General features: G+C 35.9%; 1 non-coding gene across 1 annotated transcript; it reads right to left on the minus strand.

Moving 5' to 3' along the window:
• Window positions 1-5,001: 5,001 nt before the first annotated feature.
• Window positions 5,002-5,108, minus strand: LOC128286281 (small nucleolar RNA R71). Its single transcript, XR_008276824.1, has one exon. It is a non-coding gene; the product is annotated as a small nucleolar RNA R71 (small nucleolar RNA).
• Between the last annotated feature and the right edge of the window lie 2,970 nt (window positions 5,109-8,078).

The following is an 8,078-nucleotide window of genomic DNA, read 5'->3' on the forward strand; positions in this document are numbered from 1 at the left end:
GTAATTTTGTAAAAGTTAGGGGGCAAAAATGTAATTTTTGTATAATGTGATTTTTGGATTAAAATAAATAGTTTGAGTGTTAAATGAGCTAAATATGTTGTTATAGATCAAGAAAGGCGTGGAATCGACCTCGAACGGGGAAAGGAGAAAGTTTTGGACTAAATTGCAAAATTCCCATATTTTGCACCGAGGTAAGTTTGTATGTAAATAATACATTAATTTCATTTACATTTTTATATTTCAGCCTATTATATATATATTAGCTGATATTGAAGTATAAATAGACTATTGAAAGAATGGAAATAAGTAATAGAGAGAGAGAGATCCCAGTTGAACATTCGGAAAAATCGAATAAAATAGAGGGAGCGTAGCTAGGTCACATGTATGGTGCGGAGTGCACATCATGTGTACAAGAAGGCTACGAGATACTATATAGTAGCTAGGTCACATGTGTGATACGGGATGTATCCCATGTAGACAAGAGAGCTACGTGAGAGATAAATGTAGTTAGGTCGCATGCGTGATTCCAAGTGAAGGACACCATGTAGACAAGAGAGCTACGAGACAAATCGGCTAGGTCGCATGAGTGGTACTAAGTGTTCACCATGTGTACAAGAGAGCCGAATTAAATGAAATATGATGGTGGGGCTGTGTGCTGAAACCATCAAGTATCGAGGATTAATCCGAATTGTTCAACGGGATGGTTTTGTGGTGACATTGTAGTCATGGACCTACACTTGTGATGTATGAAATGTGGTGAAAATGATTTGTGGTATATATATATATGTAAGTTAAAATGAGGTTAGTATAAAGAATGTGTGAAAGAATGAAATTAGCATTAAAACTGTTTTGGACAGTAACAGTGATGTGATTTTGAAAATTCACCAAAAATAGAAGGAACTTAATTAGAGGTTGAATGAGATGTGAAATTAAATCTTAATTAGTCTATTTTCATATAAAAGAAACAGATAAAGCAAAGGAATTCTATATTTTGAGATATTTACAATTGTGTGATACTTGCTCAGGATGACTATGTAATCCCCTGTTTCAACTTTGAAAAATCATTAAAAATTGTACAAAACGAATTATGAAATATAGCTTATATGCATAAATTCCTTATTGAGTCTAGTTTTAAATGAAACAGGTTTCATGGTTATTTTAATTGTTTTACTGAGAGAAATTAAATTCGTAATGAAAAGAGGTCAGATCAGTTGAGCTGTGTAACAGGGGAAACTTTAACTAATAAACTGTACTAATTGGCTGAAGCAAAAATTCTAGAAAAAAATTAGTAAGAATTTTTATGAGTCTGGATTCTGGGAAATTTTATGGATTTGAATTTTGAGTTTCGTAACTCGAGTTATGATTTATTTAGTGATCATGACGCAGATGGGACAGCTTGATCAAATTGGAGTAAACAATAAAATTAAAAATATGATATAATTGAGTTATGTTGTAAACATATTAGACTTCTTATTTGTTATTTATATACTTACTTACTAAGCTATAAGCTTACTTTCTTTTCTCTCCTTTGTCTTATAGTGTCATCCAGCTAGCACAGGAGTCAGAGATCGTAGAAGATCCGCCCGCACTATCAATACTTTTGGTATCTGAACTCAACATTTTGAAATATGGCATGTATAGCAAACTTAGTTATTTTGTTATGTGTCATAATTCTCTAGGTTCAAATTACTACCTATAGTATCAAACTAACCATTTTGTACGAAGCCTTTGAAGTTGGTTTGTATTGTTGATGGCATATGTTATAATGATCAAATTGCACGCCATATTTTTGTTGGGTTTTGTTTAATAGTATATACTATAATTTGTTAATATCTCGTACCCTGTTCCGGCGACGGATACGGGTAAGGGGTGTTACATACGAACTTACCTCAGTAGAAAAATAGTAGAATTGGACCTAATCGTAAAACACTTTGTTTTTCCCCTGATCTAGGTCTGAACCTCGTGTTCTTGATCTATAATAAAAAAATTTAACTCATTTAACACTCGCATTATTCAATTTAGCCCAAAAATCATATTATGGCAAAATTATATTTTTGCTTCTAATGTTTTACATTTTTATGATTTACTCCCTAGGCTCGTAAATTGAAATGTATTCAATTTCTTCAAAACCCAAGCCTAGCCGAACCATTTTCATACTTATACCAACCCACATTTTCCACTTAATCACACTTTTACTACTTATTTTATAACTTTTACAAAAAAGTCCTTTTTTGACATTTTTACTGAAAATCACTTAGCAAAAGTTGTTTATCTAACACCAAACATGCATTTTCTACCATTAGACATTAAAATACACAAATATCTAACATGGGTAAAATTTTAAACTTCATCTTGCTTTCAAATTTGTCCTTGAAATAGCTAGATTAGGTTACAAGGATCTCAAAAACATAAAAATTATTAAAAACGGGGCTAGAACGGACTTACAATCGAGCTTGGAAGCTTTGGCCAAAACCCTAGCTATGGTGACTCTTTAAATTCAGCACAAGGGGATGAAATTGAAGAAGATGACATCTTTTTATTAGTTATTTTTGTCTTTATTTACTAAATGACCAAAATGCCCTTCATATAAAACTTTGAAATTTTATCTAACCATGTCCATTTTTGTCCATCTAATTAACGAATGGTCTAATTGCCATCTAGGGACCTTCAATTTAAAATTTCATAATAATTAGACACCTCTAGCTTCTATAACACACATTTTGCACCTATTCCAATTTAGTCCTTTTAACTAAATTGAGTACCCAATCGATAAAATTTTCAAGCAAAATTTTCACGAAACAATTCCATGAAATTGTAGACCATAGAAATATAATAAAATAAATCTTTCTTCATTGGATTTGTAGTCCCGAAACCACTATTCTAACTAGACCCAAAATCAGGTTGTTATTGATAAATCGTAATTTATACATATTTTTATCCCATTCTCAGCATAATTTTGGATGAATTATCCTTAGAATTGGTGAATTCGATGCTCCTAATCCTTTAATTTAATGTTTTATACTTAGGTGAGCATAGGAGAGTAAAAAAAGTGAGAAACGGGCCGAAAACGGAGAAAATGGACCAACATGTGAAATCAACACGGCCTGGACTTTTGTACACGGCCAGACCACACGCCCGTGTCCTTTTAGTAGAATTGAGCATGACATACATGGGTAGACCACATGCCCGTGTCTATTTTAACAGCCTAGAACACGAATTGAAGAAATCGAACACAGGAGTGTCCCTGTCGAGCCCAAGTTTAGTCCTATTCAGAAAATGCCACTCTTGAGGGCTTTTAGGCATTCTAAAGCCTATTTAAACACACTAGAGGAGGATTAAAGAGGACACACGGAGTAGGAGGCAAGGAATTACTGGAGGAAAGCCGATTGATCCATCTTAGAAGTCGGATTCACCTTCAAGATTGAAGATCTCCCTTTAATTCCCTTCAAGAGTTCTTGGGTTTTCTTTATGTTTTGTTATCATTATTCTTTAGAGATGTTTTCTTTCATAAATATGAACGAAACCCCCTAAATACCTAAGGGGAATGAAACCTAAGACGGATCTTGTTATTATTATCTGAATTATATGATAAATATTTGACTTGTTCTTAATTATGAGTTCTTAATTATTGCTTTAATATTCCAAGATATTGATTCAAGTGTTGATGTGCTTATTTAGAGGAGCAAAAGTCCCTGTCTAAGAGTAGACCAAACATAATTAAGTGGGGTTGATTGCACGCCTAGAGATAGGGTGACAAAATTTTGCTGGCTTAGGGTGAAAGCTAATAAGGGAATCCATAGATCGAGTTAATGCAACACTAGGGTTTTAATTAGAAAGAGATTTCAATTAATCAACCTAAGGTTAGATGTTATTAGTCTCAAGAGAGATAATAATATAACTTAGGGATTTCTACGGATCAAGTCAAGTGAATAAATCGTCTGATTTAGAATCAATAACAAGTGAAGTCTAGGTGGATTTTTCCCTTAGGTATTGCCCAAATCATTCAGTTTTCCCAAAAGTTATTTCCCCAATTTACTTCCTGTGCATTCATAGTTTAGTAATTAGTTTAGATAAAACAAACCCATTTATTTTTAGGCTAGATAATAAAAAGAAAGTTAATACTAGTACTTTTAGTTCCTTTGGGTTCGACATCCCGGTCTTGCCATAAGCTATACTACTATTCGATAAGGTGCGCTTGCCTTTTTCGTGATAATAGTTAGTTTTCGAGAACGGACTTTCATAAATTATAAAACTTATTACGATTCACATCACATCAAGTTTTTTGCGCCGTTGCCAAGGAGCTAAGATATTAGGAACACTCAATTTTTATTCCTTTAGTCATTTTACTTTTATTGCAATTTAAATTTTTATTTTCTTTTCTAATTTTTCTTTTATTTGCTTCTGGTTGGTTTTATAGTGTATGACTAGAAGAAACTCGTCAAGACCATTACTTTTTGACATTGAGATCGATCGCACAGCTAGCAGAAACTGAAGAGAAACAAGGCAAAGCCTAAGATTCATAAAAGAAGAGCAAGAGGACGATATTTCCACCACAATCGAGGAGATGGCTGAAAATCAGGAAAACCAGCTACCTCCTGCGATAGTTACTGATCCAGTAATCAGAATCTTGCTCTACGCACTATGTATGATTATGCTAAACCTACTTTAATAAGAACTGAGTCAAGTATAGTTAGGCCTGCTGTTGGTGCAAATAATTTTGAACTAAAACCTAACACAATTCAAATGATCCAACAATTTGTTCAGTTTGATGGTTTGCAGGACGAGGACCCAAACACTCATTTGGCAAATTTCCTAGAGTTTTGTAACACTTTTAAAATCAATGGCATTTCTAATGATGCCGTTCACCTTCGATTGTTTCCTTTTTCATTGAGGAACAAAGCTAAAAGGTGGTTGAACTCATTACCACGGGGGTCAATTACTACTTGGGAACAAATGACTGAAAAATTTTTACTTAAATATTTTTCGCCGGTTAAAATGGCTGAATTGATGAATGATATCTTTTCTTTTGTGCAGATGGATCTAGAGACACTCTATGATGCATGGGAGAGATACAAGGACCTATTGAGAAGGTGCCCTCACCATGGGTTACCTTTATGGTTGCAGGTTCAAACATTTTACAACTGCGTGAACCCCTCAACAAGGCAACTTATCGACGCAGCTGCTGGTGGGACTATCAATAATAAAACACCTGAAGCGGTTTATGAATTTATTGAAGAGATGTCACTGAATAACTATCAATAGCAAGTTATGAGAACAAAGCCGACGAAAGCAGCCGGTGTTTTCAACCTCAATGCGGTTACTATGCTATCTAACCAGGTAGAACTCTGAAATAAAAAGATTGATGGTTTGTGTAGTTCTACTCAGGTACATCCAGTGATGAGGTGTGATTCAAATGGAGGAAGAGCATACACAGAATATCAACCCTTCAACCCTAGCACCGAGGAGGGACAAGTTCAATATATGGGTAATAATAATTCTAGATCTCAAAATAACCTGTATAGTAACACATATAATGTAGGTTGGAGGAACCATGCCAACTTCTCGTGGGGTGGTCAAGGGAATCAAAGGCCACAACATCCTTCGGATTTTCAACAACCACCTTACCAACAGGAAAAGAAGCGAACCTTGAGGAGATGCTAACAAATTTTATCTCGGTGTCGAAAACTCGCTTTCAGAATACCAAAACAACACTTAAGAATCAACAAACGTCGATCCAAGGGCTAGAAATTCAGATAAGCCAACTCGCCAAATTAATTTTTGAATGACCACAAGGTAGCCTGCCGAGTAACACTGAATCTAACCCAAGGGAACAATTCAATGCAATTACCATTCAAGATGGGGAAGGGTTAGTGGAATCTGAACCAGAACTAAGGCAAGGAATCATGGTAAGTAAAAGCAAAGGTGAGGTAGACCATAGTGAACAAACACCGGTAAGTAAAGAGTACAAACCTAGTATGCCATACCCCAATGCGACAAGGAAAGACCGCAAAGACGAATAATTCGGTAAATTCCTTAAAATATTAAAAAATTACATATTAACTTACCGTTTATTGAAGCTCTTTTGCAGATGCCAACGCAGTCAATTTCTTGAAGGAGCTTTTAAAAAATAAGAGGAAGTTGGATGAGGCGTCGCGTGTGGAGTTAAATGCAGTTTATTCAGCCATACTATAGAATAAGCTGGCCAACAAATTAAAAGATCCAGGGAGTTTTACGGTTCCTCGTTTAATTGGTAGCTTATATGTTAATAATGCTTTGGCTGATTTAGGGGCCAGTATCAATGTCATGCCTTATAAAATGTTTAAACAACTAGGTCTTGGGAAACCCAAACAAACTAGGATGGACATTCAGTTAGCAGACAAAACAATCAGATTTCTTAGGGGTATTATTGAAGATGTACTCATTAGAATTGAAAAATTCATATTCCCAGTTAATTTTGTTGTCTAGACATAGAAAAGGATAGTAACGTGCCTTTAATTTTAGGAAGGCCCTTTTTAGCAACTGCTAGAACTATAATTGATGTTGGTACAGGTGAACTCACACTTCGTGTAGGTGAGGAAACTTCATGCTCAAAATTCTACTAATTTTGATCATGTAGTGCAACCTTCTTTGCAGGAAATACATTCGAAAAGCATACATGAGCCTTGTTCAAATAACAAAAAAGAACCCATCTATGAAGAACGAAGGCTACAAGTCAAGGAACTAGATGAATGGCGGACACAGAAATCGAGAGCATACGATAGACCAAAGCAATGCAATGACGAGCTCAATATTTCACCAAATCAACTTAAGGTTGGAGACAAAGTACTATTAGATGTAGCAAACCCTCGGATTTCCACCTCTGAACCTAATGGAGAAATTCCTCTTACAGTACTTAGCAGTTTCCCATACGGCATAGTCGAGGTAATTCATCCCAAATTCGGTACGTTCATGGTAAATAGTACTCGTCTAAAACCTTATTTTGATAAAATTGATAGCAGGGATGAGAAGTGCAAACTCCTCGCACCATCATGACCACGCAACAGAGAGGTAAGTCGAGCTTAGACTATAAATAAGCATTTCTCGGGAGACAACCTGAGCACTAACGGTGTTGACTTCTTTAAATTTTAGTTTTTAACATTTAATTCACTAATTGAGTCACTGAACGCAGGTTTTCCAAAACCACACGGCCAAGCACACGAGCGTGCCTTAGGCCGTGCCTATACCATGAAAGGCAACACGACCGTGCGATACGGTCGTGTGAAAATAGGGAAAAAAATTTCCCCAACACGGGAGTCGATAAGTTGCCACAGCCGTGCGACATGGCCGTGGGTGAATCTTTCAAAACAATATGGGCGTATGACCTGCCCGTGTCTAGAGGCCATGGTTGAAACTGAGAAAACAACATGGGCATGAGACACGCCTCTGCTCACTACCCGTGGTCAAGACTGACAAAACAACACGGGCGTGGGAGAAGCGAACGAAGCAGAACACAGTAGTGCGACATGGCCGTGTGTATCAATATTACCAAAGAACAAAAGCGTGGGCCAAATTTCAGATGCACACAAATTTGAAAATCACGATAGACACGGGCTAAAATTAGGGTACACGAGCATGCCCCAGGGCCGTGTGCCCTAATATCTATATAAACCCCTCACTATTCATCATCCCCTTCCTTAAAAACCCTACCCTACCCGCCGCAACCTCTTCATTCGCCCTCATTTCCATGCCTATGGCCAACAGACAGCTCTCCTCAGATGACTAAGTCCTCCCTTCACCAAGAACTATTGCGTTTGTCTATTCTTTCCTCCCTATTATCTTCATTTCTTTAACAAATTTTATGTTATTTCTTTATTTTATTTTTTGATTTTCTATTAATATTCATAGTTCTCACTATAGTCATGCTTATGCTTGTTATTCTTTTCCATTTTAGTCAATGCATTGTGATACATTCATTCTTTCTTGTTTTTCCATAATTTCATGCCATATTCCATATTTCCATATGCATTCACTAGGTATTTAGTTGGCAATATTCTAGTATTCCTAATAATAATAATGATTTGATATTTCTATTTAGTCAG

The sequence above is a fragment of the Gossypium arboreum genome, chromosome 12 (genome assembly GCF_025698485.1).
Source record: "Gossypium arboreum isolate Shixiya-1 chromosome 12, ASM2569848v2, whole genome shotgun sequence".
NCBI lineage: Eukaryota > Viridiplantae > Streptophyta > Magnoliopsida > Malvales > Malvaceae > Gossypium > Gossypium arboreum.